This window comes from Dama dama, chromosome 14 (genome assembly GCF_033118175.1).
Source record: "Dama dama isolate Ldn47 chromosome 14, ASM3311817v1, whole genome shotgun sequence".
Lineage (NCBI taxonomy): Eukaryota > Metazoa > Chordata > Mammalia > Artiodactyla > Cervidae > Dama > Dama dama.
In genome coordinates, this window is record NC_083694.1 from 59,742,898 (window position 1) to 59,762,582 (window position 19,685).

At 42.5% G+C, this 19,685-nt stretch overlaps 2 pseudogenes; both read right to left on the bottom strand.

The window, feature by feature from the left end:
* Positions 1 to 5,816: 5,816 nt before the first annotated feature.
* Positions 5,817 to 7,893, bottom strand: LOC133068883 (regulatory solute carrier protein family 1 member 1-like; annotated as a pseudogene).
* LOC133068884 (protein DDI1 homolog 2-like) lies at positions 7,877 to 18,074 on the bottom strand (annotated as a pseudogene).
* Between the last annotated feature and the right edge of the window lie 1,611 nt (positions 18,075 to 19,685).

The window sequence follows — 19,685 nt, forward strand, 5'->3', positions numbered from 1 at the left end:
GTGGGAAATTCTTAAGGAGATGGGAATACCAGACCGCCTGACCTGCCTCTTGAGAAATCCGTATGTAGGTCAAGAAGCAACAGTTAGCAACTGGACATGGAACAACAGACTGGTTCCAAATTGGGAAAGGAGTATGTCAAGGCTGTATATTGTCACCATGCTTATTTAACTTATATGCAGAGTACACCATGAGAAATACTGGACTGGATGAAGCACAAGCTGGAATCAAGATTGCCGGGAGAAATATCAATAACCTCAGCTATGCAGACGACACCACTCTTATGGCAGAAAGCGAAGAAGAACTAAAGAGCCTCTTGATGAAAGTGAAAGAGGAGAGTCAAAAAGTTTGGATTAAAATTCAACATTCAGAAAACTAAGATCATGGCATCTGGTCCCATGACTTCATGGCAAATAGATGGGGAAACAATGGAAACAGTGACAGACTTTATTTTTGGGGGCTCCAAAAATCACTGCAGATGGTGATTGCAGCCATGAAATTAAAAGATACTTGCTCCTTGGAAGAAAAGTTATGACCAACCTAGACAGCATGTTAAAGAGCAGAGACATTACTTTGCCAGCAAAGGTCCGTCTAGTCCACATATGGAAAGTACTCTATAAATATTTGCTGAGTGAATGAATCAAGGCCATTGTCTTCCTGGTTGGTGATTCCACCAGGCTTTCTCTGTCTTTCGTGTTGCAAATTCTCTGCAGGAAGAGAGTTAAACTCTTGTCAAAACTCCTTCTTCTGCATTCTCATAGCAAAGTAGAAAATACCTGTATTATATGGGTGGTAACTGTGTACATTATAGTCATGTCTTTTATGATACATATTGTGACTCTTCCATTATAATAGTAGCTCCAAAAATCAGAGTCAAAGTTTCCATTTTGCTTAATGTTTATTTCCTTTTTAAAAGTAATGTTTCACTTAGTTTTTATTATTTATTCTCATGAACATGTCACATGGTAAGGACTTGTCTTTGGCCATGACCCTTAGCCCAGTGCAAGCCCATTTACAACAGGTGTGATGGCCAAATCCTCACTCCAGCTCTCATATTCCCTTGTGTCCTTGGCCCTGGCAAGAGTTCAGGCTCAATACATGTTTGTGAAAGGAACAGTGCTGACTTTGCCTTTGAAAATGCTAGAGAGCCTTCAGTAAAGCTCGAAGGAAGAAAAGCTGAATGTCTTCCTATATATAACTTTGCATGGTCTGTGCTGCCTACTCGTATGTAGTAGTTCATAACCTTGGTCTTCACACTAGTCACCTGTCAAAGCAAATCACCCTTAAAGAGGCTTAAGCAGCAACAAAGACATATTTTTCAAGACAGGGCTATGTAGCCATTAATTTGTAATAACTTTAAAGGGAGTATAAAATATTGAATCACTATATTGTACACCTGAAACTAATATAATATTGTGAATCCACTATATTTCAATTAAAATCATAAGTAAAATAAGGGAAATAAGATTTCCCCCTGAAAATAAAAAAGAAAAGAAGCTTAAGCAAGAGGCCAGCCCAAGACTTGACTTTGATGGAACCTGTGTGTCTGAGTGAGGCAGACCATGTCCTTGGTCTTGGCCATCCCATCTTATGACTCAGAAATAAGCTGAACTCCTCTGATGTCACAGTACTTGAGAAGTTCTGCTAAACTGACTGACCAATCTTTTCCAGGACAGCCCGAGACACCCTGACACTGCTTAACTGGCACACCGACAATAATGATCAAATTAAACAGCTTTCCTTGAGTTTCACCATCACCAAAGGCAGAGGCAATCTTGAAAACATGGGCCTTGAGAAAAATATGCTTGGAAAATGCTTTGGCTTCTTAATGTGGGCTTCCCTAGTGGCTCAGATGGCAAAGAATCTGGCTGCAATGCGGAATAGGGCATTATATTTCTAGTTTTCTAAAGGGTTTCAGGCTACTGGCATAAGCACAAGTGCCACTATATTGCAACCACTAAGAAATAAACAGAAAGCTACAACACACGGGGCCAGCATGCCCTGAACTGATGGTCTGTGGAAATTCCCTAGGGGCCCAGGGTTGCATAAAACTCAACAGGAAAAGACCATCAACCCCATCTAAACTCTGTGTACTCAATATAGGATTCTGTAATGTTTGAGCTTGCCAACGGTGGCTTTCAGAATTAATCTACCATTCAGCTGCTTCACAGAAAGCAGTTTCCATCTGGGCAGCTCCTTCAGGGCACACTGGAGGTCAAAGCATTGTATGAGCTTTTGGGCCAGTTGGCCAGAACACCAGCTAACATTTTCCCAGTCAATCAAGGTCAAAGCTTCAGGTGCCTGTTTGTGCTGGTGGAATACATATTTTTGTGTGTATTATGTATTTATGACTGTACTATGTATGATGGGATGGATACAGAGAGAATCCCTGTCCCAGAGGCAAACGGAAATGATGCTGCCTTCTAGTGGCAGAGAGAGTAGAAAGTTGAGAGAAACAGCCATTTTGAACAGGCTGGAGTAACTGGAGAGGATCTTCGACTCCAGATAAATATACAATTTCTATTCCTCCCTGCCTTTTAAGAATCTGACGCTATACAATGCAAGAGATCCCTTTCTAAAAGTCTATGCAACCTTTCTTGGCAGCCCATACAAATCCACCGATCAGCATATTTTGTACTACTTTGTGCTTCAACATGTGTGTGGAATCATAGTGGACACCATGGAAATATTAGGCAGGACTGTGGGCTATATAGTTCATGGGGTCGCAGAGTCAGATATGACTGAGCAACTAATATTTCTTTCACTTTTTTCCCCTCAGATAACGTATGTATCATTCAGTAGGATGGAGCCGCTTGTATCCTAGAGCAATTAGGGATAATTGCTCAAAGGATAAGCAAGTTTTTATATGTGGCTCAGTTTATATGGCAACAGCCTGATCTTCCTTTTATCCCTCTGTCTGCTTTCAAAGATTTTCACAATCTGGTTTCCCACTCATATTCCATCTAGTTACATTTCATGCCACCTCTCTTACATTTTATATCCCAATCACACTTGGAGCTGTCTTAAGGGTGACTAGTCCCCTTAGGGAGCTAAGCTGTAAGGCTTTCTAATACATCACTAGAAATCAAGCAAAGTATAAAGGATAGAACTGTCCAAAGTCCTCAAGGAATGGACATTATGTGAGACCCTCTGACAAACTGCTAAGAGGAGGGAGTAATATCCCCCCTTACACACACAGACACACCCACAGAGGGAGCTGTGTAAGTAACAGTAGATTTCTAATTTTCTGCACAATTTTGTTGAACTGAGTCGGGGCCAAGAAATGGACTTGCTTGGGACAACTGTGATGAGGAACTGCATGTTGCCATCAAAGAGACCTCCTAGTTTCCTCTGAAGAAAGTTGAAGGAAACCAGTTAAAAGTGAGCTGAAACCTAAATGCCCATTTACAGATGAATGAATAAAGATGTAGTATATATACACAATGCCATTTAAAAGCCATTAAAAAGAACGAACTGATGCCATCTGTAGCAACACAGATGAACCTGGAGATTATCATACTAAGTGAAGTAAGTAAGACAAAGACAAATAGCATATGACACAGCTTATTTGAGGAATCTAAAAAAAATGATACAAATGAACTTATTTATAAAACAGGAACACTCGCAGACTTAGAAGATGAATTTATGATTACCAGGGGAGAAGGGTGAGAGAGAGGGATAGTTTGGGAGTTTGAAATTGACATGTACACACTGCTATATTTAAAATATATAACCAACAAAGACCTATTGTAAAAAATTTTTTTAAAAATTTAGGGAACTTCCCTGGTGGTCCAGTGGTTAAGAATCTGTCTTCCAATGCAGGGGTGGTGGGTTTGATCCTTGGTAGGGGAACTAAGGTCCCATATGCCACAGGACAACTAAGCATAGGCATCTCGACTACTGAGCCTGCACACTCGAGAGCCTGAGCTCCAAAACTAAAGGAGCCTGTGTACTGCAAAAAAGACCTAGCACAGCCAAAAAAGAAACCTTAAAAAACTTTTTTGAAAAAGTGAGCTGAGAGGGGCTGTTTATGGGCTGTGGAACTATCTGAAGTTCTCTGGATTTCCCATGCCATCTCACAACTCTGTGATTTTGACAGATTTGCCTGAAACCACCCCATTGATAGTCTATACCAAGTTAATCTCAAAACTCAACAAAAGCTATTACCTCCTCCAGAAAATCTTCCATGACTCCATACTACACTCTGGCCTAGCCTAGTCTGTAAAGATACCCAACCTTTGTGCTTCCATTGTTGTCCACGCACATCTTTCTCACAGCAGTGTTATAATAAGCTATTGATGCCTCTGAACTCCTTCACTAAGCTGGAAGCTCTCTGATAAGTATGAGTTGTGTCACATTTTTCTATATACACACAGCATCTCTCCAGCTCCTGGTTATTTCTGGTATTAGAGCTTTTTATTGACTAGGAAAAAGAGAGATCACTAAGAATGCCTAAGTAGTTGGATTCACAGACAAACACTTGGATTGGATTCTGGCCAACAGGTAAGTGGGATTTGAAGTCAGGGGATGTCCTTCCTGCCAGGAGAGTGATCTGAGAAATAGTATGTGAAACAAACAATAAAGAACACAAGCCCAACTGTGAGAAGCAAATATTTTCCCATATATCTAATGAAGATCTAACAAAGTCCATTTCCTTTTGTTCAGTTCTTTCCAGAATATCAGAGAAATAAAAATATGGTGCATGCAGGCTAAGACACTCCAACTGTGTCCGACTCTTTGTAACACTATGGAATGTGGCCCACCACACTCCTCTGTCCATGGGATTCTCCAAGCAAGGATACTGCACGGGATTGTCGTGCCCTCCTCCAGGGGATCTTCCCGACCCAGGAATGGAAACTGCATCTCTTACACCTGCTTTGGCAGGTGGGTTATTTACCACTAGCAACACTAAAAATATGGTGTAAATGTGCAATTGGAATTGTGAGCAGACGGAAACCTTGGTTGCCATTCTGGCCGTGAAATCAAGTCTCCTCAGGAGCTGTATGAATTCAGAGGACAAGATCCTTCCCAGCACATCCCCTTCCCATGACTTCCCCCCACCCCCAACAAAGTCCCTAAACAGAGAGATCTTGTTCAGGTAGGAATCACAGCTCAAAGTCAAAATAGTTAGAGGCTGTCCAGAATAGTGGGTCCTTGACCTCTCTGCCCTTCTCACCCATAGGCTTCAACTTCCTATTGGTGGTCCATCTGTTTCTTGAGCACTGGGTAGAAGATTATTTTTCAGACAAGGTAGGGTTTATTTTATTTTTACTTTTTATGCTACATATATGTGTGTGTGTGTGTGTGTGTGTGTATTCAGTCATGTCTGACTCTTTGCAACCCTATGGACTGTAACTTGCCAGGCTCCATGGTCCATGGAATTCTCCAGGCAAGCATACTGGAGTGGGTTGCCATTTCCTTCTCCAGAGGAATCTTCCTGAACCAGGGATCGAACCTGCATCGCTTGTGTCTCCTGCACTGGCAGCCAGATTCTTTACCACAGTGCTACCCTGCAAGGACAATATATAATACCATCAATTTGGTTCCAGAATACATCATCTTAATGATAATAAAAAGCTTTTGTATGCAAATAAGTGCCAATACATTTTTGAAGACCCAAATTTTCACAAATAGAATAGACAAATTCATAAGACAAGAAATCATAGAGTACTTTGGCCAAAAAAAAAAAATCTTTTCAAAAATCTGGCTCAACATTCTGCTTGCTGGTTTTATATATACTGTATAAACAGTGAGTATGGATGTGAGTGTTATAGCTTTTTTAAGGGAATGAAGTAATGTCTAGCTCACTTTTCCAAGGTTATGCAGGAACTACAATGCTCTTTGACAGCAAACAGAAGTGCAAAGTCTGCATTTCCACCATCACAGTGCAAAGCACCAAGAACTTCCTGTAAAAGATAGCCAGCACAGAGAATCTGGTCAATGTCTGCAGCAGGAAAAATTAATGGTGCAAGAAAGGAGGGACGTGATGGCTGGCTGGGAGGAGGTTCAAATTTCAGAAGTGGCTCTGCAGCTTCAGAACATTTTCTCTGGTCTCAGGCCTGTCTGCCACTGGATTCTGTGCCCTGATCTAAATCTTTAACCAATATGAACCTGGATGATGATGACTCAGTTTGCTCAGAAGTTTGATTGAGGGCATCCTCCTCACTTGCTAAAAGTCTGGGTGAAATTTCTATATCGAAGGTGCAGTGTAGTTGATTAGATATTTTAGCTGAGGCTAGAGTGACAGAACTGCTCTCATTTATCAATTCCCTAGACTTGGGGACACCTTCCTTATCAGTTACCAGATCATCACCTGGATCCCTGAAGTTAATATTTTCTACATCTTCTACTCTAGCTGAAGTGTCTGTTAATTCTTCTGTCTTCACAGATACGGCCTAATGAAAGGAGACTTGTGAACACCGTTCACTCTGGGTAGCTATAAGATGCTCACTTGGGGACCATCTTTCGGAAAGGTCTTTAATACCTGTCTGGCCCTCAGTTACTGTCTCTGATTGACAGATAACATCTTCAGATGTAGCTGGTTTACTACAAAAGACCAAAAATTCATGAACTTCCTTCAAGGCTGCTGTTATAGATAAGCAAGATTCCTCTGTTGACTCCACAGAGGGCTAACTGCCACAGAGACTTAAAGAGACTTATATTCATTTGTTCCAGGCAGTTCAACATTATTTTCCAGAAGCTGTACATCCTGGATGGAAATGGACTTACTCAAAATTTCAAAGGAAGGGTTACATTTCTACTTCCATCAAGGGACTATCTAAGGTGAGATCAGATACACCAATGTTCTTGACATTAGTATTCTGATTGCCTGCTAAATTAAACACAGAAACTAGGGATTGTTCTACTGTATCCATTTACATAAAAGTTTTTGAATTTGAGGAGCCAAAGCATCCTGCTGCTCAAATTCTACCTGAAGGTAGAATATTTTTCTCTTAGCCTGTCTCCTTTCACTTTAGTTTCCAATCAACCACTTCTTGTTGATTCTGTTACCTTTCTTCAAGAAGTTCAAGGTCTTCAGTGTTACAAAGATGTTCTCCATCATGTGAAGCATTTTGTCACGTATCCTCATGCTGTTCATTCCCTGGATCTTCATGTTGTTGAAGGCTATTTACTTGACTCAGGTACTGATATTCTGGATGCCAATCGTTTTAATCTATAAGCCTCTGTAGTTCCTGCTTCCTAATAGTTGTGACAGATAAACTAGCTTTCTGTCTTGTGTGGAGATGAGATTTGAGGCCCTGGGTGTTTCTTTCAGTTTCCCAGGTGGCTCTGGGTAAAGAATCTGCAGGAGATGTGGATTTGATATCTAGGTCTGGAAGATCACCTGGAGGAGGAAATGGCAACCCCACTCATGTATTCTGATGGGATAATCCGATGGACAGAGGAGCATGGTGGGCTACAGTCCATGGGGTCACAAAAAGTTGAACACAACTGAGTGAGTGACCACACACATGCTTCTTTCGGCAGATTTCTCTAGGTCATCTGCACCAACGGCTTCTTTGAGTGAATTCTGCAAAGGAATAGCTGTACTCTGGTTGGCTGGAGCATTGTCTGCTGAAGAAGCACAATCAGAAAGGTCCTGTAGAGGAAGATGTTCTTTCATTTCTGAAAGTTATCTGGAATTCAGCTGAGGCCTTCAATGTCTTCACAACTTCAGGTTCAATGCTGTCTGGGTCATTGGGCTTGATGGGGGGAGCGGGGGCATACTGAAGCAGAGACAGAATCAGTAAGACTTAAGAATTACCAGTCACGAGTCTCTGTCGGGAAGGGTGGGCTTGATGATTAAATGCGCTTGAAACTGGTGACGATGATATCCCCAGTGAGTTAGTTGCTTTACTGCTTTTTTCCTCTGGTCTGGGGTCCACTCCAGCTGCAGTTCACACATACTATATATATGCATTATGGCTTCTGACACTCTGCATCTTCTACGGATTTCTGAAGGGCTTCTGCTAATTCTTGGTCTGCAATCTCCTCTGGCCTCTTACCTGGCCCAATATGACAACTGGGTACACTCTGATAACTCTCCCTCGGGAAGGAAGATGGTCTGTGAGCCTGTGGTGCTCCTCATGAGTACATTTTTCTTGAGGTCAATGGAACATTGATGCCATTTCAGCATGCCAGTCCTGGAAGCACGTCTACAGGCTCTTCCTCAAGTACAGAGAAGGAACGAGCCAGGAAATCTGCTTCCTTTTGAACCTGAACTAGTTGTATCCTTCCAAGAATCTTCTGGGAGCCCATTCCTTTGCCATCCCTGCTCACCAATAGTCCACCAGCCTCATTATATTACAGATTTCTGCACAAGCTTGGTTCATAATAATTATCTGGGCACCTGAGTCAAGAAACACTTTCACAGGATGTCCATTCACTTCGCAGTTAATACAAAGCATCATTACTCAGCCCAGACTTTCCAGAGCCTCTTCCATAGCTTTTGCCATGTTTTCCTCAATGTTCTATTACCTTGTATCTTCTATTTCCGCCTGAGTTTCAAGATTATAAGGGTCCACAGAAAAGAGACAAATCCTTTCTTGCTCTCTCCTCATGGCTCCATCAGGACCCTAGAAAATTTCACGACCTCTGAGCAGAGAATCTGCCAGAGGTTGGTTGTGTTCCTTCAGCAAAGACAGCTCAGAGGGGGTTGGCAAGCAATACGTCTCAGAGCGAGGCTGGATTGCCCAAGCCCTGAAGCTATTTCTCCAAGAGATGAGTGGAACTGCTGGGCTCCTTGTAGCTGACGCTGTGGGAATTTGGGGGTTTTGGGGTTTGTTTTTTTTCCCTTGAAGGTTGATTTTATATCAAGAGGTGAGTCTTTCATACATCTAAGTAAAATAGGCTATAAAAAAATAAGTACCTCAAAATAAAATGGCTGTTAGCATACCTCCCCATACCCACTTCTCTCTTCACACCTCTCACTTTAGGAAGTACTGTTGACTGAAAGTATCCAGTTGTAATTCCTTTGAAGAAAGCGTTTTGATAGACGACGGAGTCTGTTGGGGTAAGTTTGAGAACTGCACCAGAGGTCGAGGGGCTGCTTTTCTCCTTCTGCCGTAAAATCCCAGCGCCGCCATCTTATAAGCCTTAAGCAGCCCATGACCCGTGGTGGTCTGTGAGGTCTTTCAGCGGAGACGGTCTGTTTCTCAGCTGCAAGAAAGTCGGATTCAAGCCCGCACAGCGCGTGGGAGGTGTACAGCTGCAAGTCGGCGGCGACCTGGAGGGAAAGTGTCACCTCGAGGAAGACCCTCCGCACACGGTACACGGTGAGCAGCCTGGCCCTGGCCGACCCGGCTCGGCTGGGCGTCGGGGCGGCGGCGGGGACAGGCTGGGGCTGCAGGCAGCGGCCCAGGCGCCTGCTCGCCCGATAGTTGCTCCCCTCCCTTACCGTCGCTCGGTGACTCCCTTGGCGAGCCGGGTCGCCACCACCCGCCTGTGAAGCCGCTTGAGACTGCTGCTCAGGGCTGTTATCTGGTTAAGCAGATGAAGGGTGGGAAGTATTGACTCATACTTCCTTTTCTGGTTTTTGACGTTGCTCTTCTGAAACAGAGACAGTAGAGTTTTACGTTTCTTGACTGTAGAAGAGAGGGGAGAGAGTTGGAAGAAAAGGAGGGGAGCACCCCTTCTTAGGGGAAAGACTGAAATGATAACTATGACATTGCCATGAGAGATTATCCTGGAACAACAGCCTTTAGACCGTATTTTAAGACTGGAAGTGTTATATCCATACTCCCCCACCCACCCCCGTTTTTAAGCAACTTTTTTTTTTTTTAAAAGTCTTTATTGAATTTGCAACAGTATTACTTCTACTTTAGGTTTTGGTTTTATGGCCAGGAGGCATGTGGAATCGTAGCTACTCGACCAGAAATTCAACCCACACTCCCTGCGTTGGAAAGGGCTGCTAGTCTAAACCACTGCACCGCCATGAAAGTCCCTGTAACCATACTCTTATAAACTCTTTCACCTGCTTCTTCATTGCAGAGCAGCTGAAGATGCATTTAGAGAGCTCACCCTAACCTCTGCACAAATCTTCATAATAAAAAACAATGTCAGTTAAATGGATCGTAGACCTAAATGTAAAAGCTAATACTATAAAACTTCTATTATACCATACAACTTCTACAAGAAAGCATAGCGAAATTTTGTGACTAAAGTTAGGTAAGGCCAAAGTTTATTCGATTTAGCACACAAAAAATAAACCATGAAAAGGGAATTCTCTGGCAGTTCAGAGGTTAGGGCTCAGTACTCTCACTGCTGAGTTTCCTGATTCTATCCCTGGTGGGGGAATTAAGATCCCACAAGCTGTGAGACCAAAAACTAAATAAACAAATAAAACTTAAAAAAAATTTTTTTTAATTCAACTGAAAAAAAAGAAAAGGAAAAATTGATAAATTGCATGCCATCAAAATTAAGCTTTTTAATTTCATCAAAATTAATTATTTGCTCTTGCACAAAAATGTCAACTGCATTAATTCATTTTAAATTGTTATTAAATGTCTATCATGTGCCAACACCCTTTTAGGTGTTGAATTATGGCAATGAGCTGGATTCCCTCTATTACACTGGACTTGCAGAAAAATGAAAATCTTTAAAAGGTTTTCAACAAATGAAAAACACAAAGCAAAGTTTATTAACACAAGCATCCCTGCTATATGTTTTTACGTTTTTTGGTTAAGTACATGGACAGGATGCAATACCAGGAAATAATGGGAAAGTACTGAGAAATAAGTAGTGTATTTTCATTTGGTATTTGTTGAATCTTGTATCATTTGAGCAAGAACCCTAGGGATGTGGATGCAGGATAAAGAACATTAGAGCTTTGGAGGATGGTCTGAGGCCACATTTTGCTCCAGATTGTGTATTGTACTGTGGGACTTGAGAATTAGGCAACCACGGATTAGATGATTAGTTCCTCCCATGAGCTGTGGGATCTCAGATTGTGATGAAAATGCCTAGCTTGTAGAGTTGTTGTAAGGATTAATGAGGTAATAAATGGGCAGTGCATAACTATACCTCAGTAAAAGGAAACTCACTGGATGATGACAATGATGATCATAATAAAATCCAGTCAGTTTCCAAAAGTTGACCAGGACTGAAAAAGTCACCTGTTAATTTTGAGAAATATGCCTGCTCCCCTAGGGCTTATGGGAGGATTGGGACACTTCCTTTCCTCTCCCCTTCCTGTGCTTATGACAGGTATCTCTAACCAACCCATCACAGTACTCTTCAATTAACCTAGATCAGACTTCAAAGTCCTCTCCAGGCAGAAAATTCTGATATGTTTACAGTTATCACTGGAGATAAATGTATCTGCCATTCCTAACTTAAGGGTTCAGTAGACAACTGAAGAATGACTATAAATTAATTTTTCTTACAAAGGCCCAGGTAAAGCCTAACAAGGGATGACTAGGAGTTCTAGAAGGTGCTTGGTTACAATATACTACAAGTTTATATCCTAAATAATCAGTCACTGGTTGACTTTTTATTTAGTTAAACTGTGTTCTGTTCGTTCTAAGTTCAAAAGTAAGTGATTGATCATTTACCCATCTCTTGGGATTTCTTGAAAGTAAGTCTGACTTTTCAAGCCTAGACCCATATACCTGCCATCTCATTTTATAATTAGAGGGGTTGTTCTAGGTTAGGAGGCCCTTGAGCTCTATCTGACGGGAAATAGCTCCATGAGGCAGAAAGAAAACCTGTCAGGTCAATGTTCTGATAATCTGACTCAGCTAAGGCAATGATGCTCAAAAGGGCAGAAGCTCCCTTATGGCATGGTTCTCAGCCTTGGCTACTGCATAAAATCAACTGAACAGTTTTTAAAACCACTAATGACCAGGAATCGGTCCTGGCCAACTATTAACACATCAGAGGCTCTGCAGATGCTGCCCAAGTGTCAGTATTTAAGTTAAAGCTCTTACGGTAATTCTATGTGCAGCCAAGGTTAAGAATTATTGTTCTAAAGTGTTTTGGAAATTTATAAGATGTCTGTATTGTCCCAATAATTGGGAGAGATTATTACTGGCATTTTTCTTAGCAGAGATATGGATGAGATGTTGTAATGTCTTATAATGTCTAGGACAATTCCTTCCCAATAAAAAAATCACCCCACCTTTTGAATGTCTTACTGGATATCAATATGGTTGAAAAACTTATATGACCTGGAACTTAACTGTACCTTATAAATAAACACAAAGTATTATTTGCATGTTTTAAATTCATACACACAGAATTTTCCTGGAATGTAATCAGCATTTAAATCAAGGTAAAATTTTACTTTATTTAGAAATTTACTAGGAGTTGCTTACCTTGTCAGATAATCATATCGTCAATATCAGCACTACTTGTGGTATTTGAGTTGTCAGCATTTGTAGCTGTGGTTTCCATGGTGATGCTATATATAGGTGACAGTATCTGATGATCTCTTTGTGCTTGAATGTTTAGATATTGCAATGTATACTACTTTCAGGGAAGAGCAAGTTTTGTTGTTGTTGTCGTTTGTTTGTTTTAATGGCTAAGAAACAGTTAACAGGTTTTATCACAGTGTCAGTGTTTTGGGATCTGAGATTTTGCACCTGGAGATATGCTAGTATGACTGGACACTCTTAGGGTCTTTCAATGTAGAGCCAGGCAACACCTTTTTCTGTTTGTTTGTTTGTTTGTTGTTTGTTTTTTCAATTGTCTTTTGCCCTACTATCTCATTCTTGCCTCTGTGTAAACTTGTGAGAGCTATGGCTTCTCTTTAGGAAAATCTTAACTAGGCATTCTATGCTTTTATGAACAGAAGAACTAGAACTATTCTTTTGGGGCTCATCCATAAATCTTAAAAGCTAGACTCTTAACATTTCCTTTCTATTTTCCATCCAGCCCTGACTTTGCTCACCTTGAGTACTGTATTTGCTAGTGAAGAGATTGATTTCCCTCATTCAGGGGGACACCGGCTAATGTTGCTGTCAGAGTCCATCCAATCTGTGCCACATAAACTGTCAGGTCTTGTAAGCATAATATACCAGCGTCTTTGTCCAGGAGCAATCCCCTGTGTAACCCAGTTTTTCACTGCGAGGACCTTAAGTACCATAGTAGGAGGTGGTAGGGAGGGGTTCATAGCCAGCTGTGGGTTTCCAGCTGAGGAAGCACTGAAAAGGGAACATAACCCCATATTACAAAACCTCATATTTTGAATAGGATAATACACAAACCATTCCAGATAGAGGAGAATCCATCTAAATGTTAAGGACCCTCCAGAATGAAGGTTTCACAGTGAGTATCTGACACCATCTAGTAATAGAATTTCTTCTTATTTAAGGAGAATGAATATTTCTTGAGTACTAATCAATAGCTGGGAATAGTATTCAGGCTTTTATAGTCATTGTCTTCACTAATTCTCCCCAAAGCACTTTGAATTAAGAACCAGCAAGTCATTTTACAGATGCTGCTGCTGCTGCTAAGTCAATTCAGTTGTGTCCGACTCTGTGCGACCCCGTAACGGCAGCCCACCAGGCTCCTCTGTCCCTGGGATTCTCCAGGCAAGGATACTGGAGTGGGTTGCTGTGAAAACTGAAATTCAGAGAGGTTAAGTTACTTGACTGAGTAAGTGGCAGAATCTGGACAACCCTAGTATGTCTAGCTTCATGGTTCAGGAGATCAGCTGCCACGCTTGAGGCTCCATTGCCTTACCTAACACGTTGTATGTGCTGTAGTTTACACCTGGTTCCTTGTATTTGCTCCTGGCGTATCCTCTGCTGCTGCTGCTAAGTCACTTCCATCGTGTCCGACTCTGTGCGACCACATAGACAGCAGCCCACCATGCTCCGCCATCCCTGGGATTCTCCAGGCAAGAACCCTGGAGTGGGTTGCCGTTTCCTTCTCCAGTGATGAAAATGAAAAGGGAAAGTGCAGTTACTCAGTCATGTCCGCGTATCCTCTAGTCTTACTCAAAATCCTGGGTTTGACCAGAGCCCCCAGCCAACTGGACCAGTGAGTGCTGTCCCTTGGAAATAAAATGTGAGTCACAAATATGAGCCACATTTGTTAATTTTAATTTTCCAGTAGCCACATTTTAAAAGGTAAAAATGAGTAGTTGAAATTAATGTTAATATGTTTTATACAACCCAGTACATCCAAAGTGTTATAATTTGAGCATATAATCAATATAAAAATCATTAATGAAATAATTTGCACTTTTTTGTACTATACCTTCACAAGATGTTGTATAATTACACTTTCAGCACCTCTCAGTTCAGACTGTACCCACATTTTAATTGCTCAGTGTGGCTAGAAGCTACCGAGTTGGACATCACCAGTCTCAATACAGAGATCTCAATCCTCATAATAATCTTAGGTGCTCTTCAGAGAACAGGAAAGAAAGAAAGAGCAAGTTTCCAGTTATTTGCTTGATTTAGTACAAGAAAAGAATAAAAGGAATATACTCTACAATTTCCATTTACAACTATAGTCATATTTGCCTGAGAGCAGATGAGAAGCTGAGTGATGAGTCTACGCCATTGCATGACATTCTCTTAGAGGGATGCTTGACATAGAAGATCAGGAAGTCCCAGACCCTGTCCAATGGGTGACCCATGAAGCCAGCTCACCGAGGGCATCCAGCTGGGTCCCCATCAGCTCTCAGTCCTGACATTCAGTCTCACACCGGCCCCAGCATGAGAGGAAGGTGCATGAGCCAGCCCTCAGGAACATGGCACAGGCTCTGTTCCTCATACACCGATGCTCTGAAGAGCAGAGGGAAGTCTCAAACCTTCCCTGCCCCCCAAACCTATGGAGAATCCTCTACCCTAGTGGTTCACAGACTTTTGCACACATCACGGTCACCTGGAGGGCTTTTTAAAACTCAGATTGCTGGACTTTAGCCCAAGAATTACTGATTCAGGGAGTCTGGCCTAGGGTCTGTGAATGTGCATTTGCAATAAGTTCCCAGGTTATGCTGCTGCTGCAGGTCCAGGGACCACACTTTGAGAACCAGCACCCAATCCTAAAGAATCAATAAGTAATTCAAGGGCAAGAACAAATCTAAAAGGCACAGGTACCATTTTCACCCTTAATGAGACCAATACGATTTTTACATCATTGATGTGTTTGACTGTTTTTCCCCTGCCTCCCGTTATCTCCTCTAGTCTAGGAAGGGATAACGTGAACATGATGAGAAGAGACAACACTGAAGGGAAGAAATTAAGGGGGGTGGGAAAGCTGGAGGGAAATAAGGAGAAGGACTGCGACAGATCACTGGGAGTTCAGGGTGGCGGAGAATCATGTGAAACCAGTACTCAGGAGGAAAAAGAGCAGCAACATCCCCCACCCTGGCCCATTCCCCTCAGCTAGGACAGATGTACAGATTAGAGGCAAGTTTGCCAAGTCACAAAGGCATCTCAACAAAGATGATTTTCCTCTTTGCTTTTTAAGAGGGGACACTGTGTCTGAACTCTGTGTGACAGCAGGCAGTAGCAAATACATCAAAGAGTCTGGGACACCCTTTGGTGAGAGCTTCCTCATTTCTAACCTTTCAGGGCACCTGGATGTTAAAAGGAGGGGCAGTGAGACTTGCTGAGTTGCAAGCAGCTGGGGATTTGGAATGCATCTCTGGAGATACATGCTGAGCCTGGCTCAGAACTTCCAAGAAAACTCAGTGGGAGGGAGGAAAAACAGTGCAATGACATGACGCCTGGTAGGGCTTGCCTCGGCCTTGCTGAATCGCCCAGAGATTGCGTTCCAGCTGTACTGCAGTGACCCAATGTTCCAGTAAACAAGGGGGGATGGACGGGACAGACCTCAGATCAGGCTACGCTGAGGCTTTTAAAATAGAACACAGGGGGCTAGCTGGGTGCGGTCGGGGTTGAGGGGGTTGCCTTTGTGCATTTCCTGGATCAGGGCGGTACACCCACACCACCCACCAGACACACATACACATCCTCACTTCCAGTGGAACTTGGACAAATATCAAATTCTCAGTTGGTCTAATCTGCAATGGTCAGAAACTAGTGAACTCCTTTAGGACGCCTTCCAGGAACCCCAGAACAGGAGTGTTCAAAGGGGCCACTGAGTCAGGCCAAGGCAGGCTACTGACTAATACTGTCCACTCCCTAAGCAATACTTCTGCCTTCCAGAAAGACAGACCTGCTGCAGACAAGCACAGTCAGTCAGTCCATTTCCCCATTTGATTTCATGGTACAAAACAACTGACTGATGATCCTATGATTCCTTGGGTTTTTTTCCTACCCTCCCTGCCTCACCCCTCCCTGTCTCACGCCTATTTTCTTCATTTCACCAGCTAGTGAATGGGCTTAAGTAGAAATCAGAGGGACTTAGTAAAAATATGAGGAAGAGTACTCGGGCTTAGAGAGCAAGGTTCTGAAAGTTCCTTCTCTAAGTGTCCATCTGCCTGGGGCTTTGTAGCCTTATTAGCATAGATAGGTTCTCCCTCCCATCACATAAATGTGTGAGTGATATTTTGGATTCCACATGACTACTAGGTGACCAAATGATCTATTGTCCACACTGGGACATCTCTGAGAATTAGAGGGGGCACTGTTGAAACTTCTGGGACAAAACCCTTACCCAGGACATATGATCACCTGCATGACTGGTGGGTTCATTTGTCATCCTACCTGTTGCCATCCCACCTCACGTCACAAGTTATGTTTTTATTGTGGCCAATTTACCCTTTCCCTTTCCTGGTTTTTGATCAACTATTCCTTTATTTTCTCAGATAAAAGTGGTCTTCAGGTGATCATTAGATCTCTGTGTTGAAGTGGGGAAAAGTCAGGTTTAAAAACTTCCCCATATGAAAAGCTGTATGACTCCTCCGCTGATGATCTGAGTGGCGTTTTCCAGCAATCTCCAGAAGCTAGTTTTCTATTCCAGAGACTTACTTCATTCTGGATTTTAGTGCCCAGTGAGTATTGTCAGCTTTTACTCACCAAATGGTCACGCCCCAATTTTCGGACAAGCAGAACAACATGAAAAACGGTAATGATGTCTTGAATACTCATTGCAGGAAAAAAAGCCTTTCTCATACTGTTTCCTTCAGGATGAGCATAGTAGGCCCAGCCTTCTTTCTATTTCTCTAGTGTATGTGGATTATTTCTAATGTTTACAGCCACTCTGTGAAGTTCTAGTTATCCTCATTTTATTGACTAGGGCTGTACATTGAAGCCAGAAAAGGGAAGTTGGCAAATAGTCTGTGTGCCTGCTCAATTGTGTCTGACCCTTTGTGACCCCATGAACTATAACCTGCCAAGCTCCTCTGTTCATGGAATTTTCCGGGCAAGAATACTGGAGTGGAGTTACATTTCCTTCTCCAGGGCATCTTCCTGACCCAGGAATGGAACCTGAGTCTCTGGGGTCTCCTGTATTGGCAGGTGAATTCTTCACCACTAGCGCCACTTGGGAAGCCCCAGCCAAGTAGTATCCAAATCCAGATTTACCTGGTCTGAGAGTCCATGCCTGTGCTCCACCAGGCCACCTATGTACCTGCCTTTGCAAATCTGACTTGACTTCCTTCCCTAGGGACTGTGGGACCTACAGACTCTTTAGATGGCAGCCTTCATACAATGCCAAGGCCCTCTCTCATAATTGGCCAGCTTAGAATAACCCCCTGATGGACACTTGCTTATTCTTCAGAGACCTGTTTTTCTTTCTTTTCCATTATGTTTGGTGATGATTTCATACTCCAGCAAGCACTACTTACTGCACACCAAGACTCTGGCAGCCCCAGAAAAACTACCGGGTGTGATAGAATGTGGGCTGGGGGTCTGGCAGTTTTGGCTGAAGTTCAGAGAGGTCAGAAAAATCTCAGACCCGGTAATAAGGTTAGATTAAAAACAACAACAGTGAGATGAAAGGTATAGTGACTTTGGGTTTAAGTCTCCTCTAGGAGCAAGACTCAGTAGCAAGCAAAGGTCTCCCAGGGCAAGCACCTGCCAGGGCCACATTCTGTGCATGGAAGCAGGGAACACATCTGCTTAGAGCTGGAACCAAGGTGGTGAAGATTAGGACAGACTAATTACTTGAAGTCCTGAATGTCCTTCCTCATCCCAACTGACTTACCTCTGATCATTCTGCCAGGTGTATACATTTCTCTAGCCCTGAAAGACCATTTCTCATAATGCCTGACTTCCTTCGCTTCCCTGGCCTCTTTCAAAATATAGCATAGTGTGCCCATGAGCATGGGCTTGGAAATCAGATATCCCTGGGTTTACTTCTCTTGGCTGTGTGACTTTGGGCATGTTCTAACTTTTGTTTGTAATCCTCATCTATAAAATGAGGATGATAAGTAGAACCTACTAGAAGGATTAAAATAAGTGAAGTTATCATTCACCTGTTATAGGGTAAGCACTCAATAAATGATTAGTGTTTATATTTCTGCTGTTGCTGTGGCTTGAGGTTGGCATAAGTTCTTCCTCCAGAATCAGCCAGCTTGAGTGCAGTAGGAACAGAGAGAACATGAGAGATAAAAGGACTCTAGCATCCATCTAGTTCAACTTCTTCACTTGGGAAGGAAGCTCATGTTCAGAGGAGGTTAATTGGCTTGTCCAGGGTTATTTGCCTGAATAGTTCCAACCTTCATATAAGGAAGTTAATTAGTTAAAGTAGGAGAAAAAGCTTTGGCTTTGGAATCAGACACGTGAATTTGTTTTCCACTTGCCAGCTTGGAGGTCTTAGACAAGTGACTTGACCTAATTCTGCCTCATTTCCTTATGTTTGGCAATGAGTTAGTAGAGCCAGTCTCCCAGGATTGTGGAGAGGACTTAGCAGGCTGGTATAGATCATATACGCAGTGGGCACTAGTTGCTTGGTTCCCCACACATCACTAGAACATTCCAGGGCCAATTATTACAATACAGCCTAGTGGAAGGAACTGAGTGCAACATGGAGCTTGGAAACACAATGAGCTTTGCCTGAAAGTTGAAATTGGGACATTGAGAAATAACTTTTGCTTATCAATCTGCAAATGCCCACTTTACATAAAGTTTGATGCATTACTCAGACAGGAATTCCCTCTGATGAGGCTGAGAGCAAAGACTTGAGAAGATGATCTGTGGTCTGACCTAGGACTCTAAATGAGGGAGAATGAAGAGAGCTGGTGCCGGAGTGGAGGAAAGTAGTCAGGGAAGATAATCTTGAGGACTTGAAACTGATCTTGTAGAATATCTTCCAAAACAATTTTGAAAGCACCCTGGTTTCTAGACACAAATTGTATTTTGAATTGGTAACACAAAGTAGGGGGTGGCTTTGAGATGGGTGGCAGTTTTTCAGATGCATTGGTTTTGGAATAGGGAGCACAAGGCAAGTTTTGGAATGAAAAGTGGGTTCTGGTGTGGGTTTGTTCCAAGATGAATATGGTGAAGGACATAGATACTCCACAGAAGCGCAACCCCTGAGTGATCTGATTACAAGTTTTGAAATGGACCCAGGGGCAGAATTTGGAAACTTAAAATGGAAAGGCCAAGGAGAAGCAATTTTGCAACTAGATAAATGACTGACTCTAAAAAGTCCTCTGGGGAGGAAAAGGTTTGGAAAATGTTGTGTAAGCCACTTCTAAATGCCCCATGGGAATTAGAATGTACTTTTCAAGGGATAATTAGGGTGAGATTGATTGAGTCTGAGAGAGAACTGTGGCCTTGTGCTTGTAATCCACCCAAATGCTGGGTAACCTGTGGAATGGAGA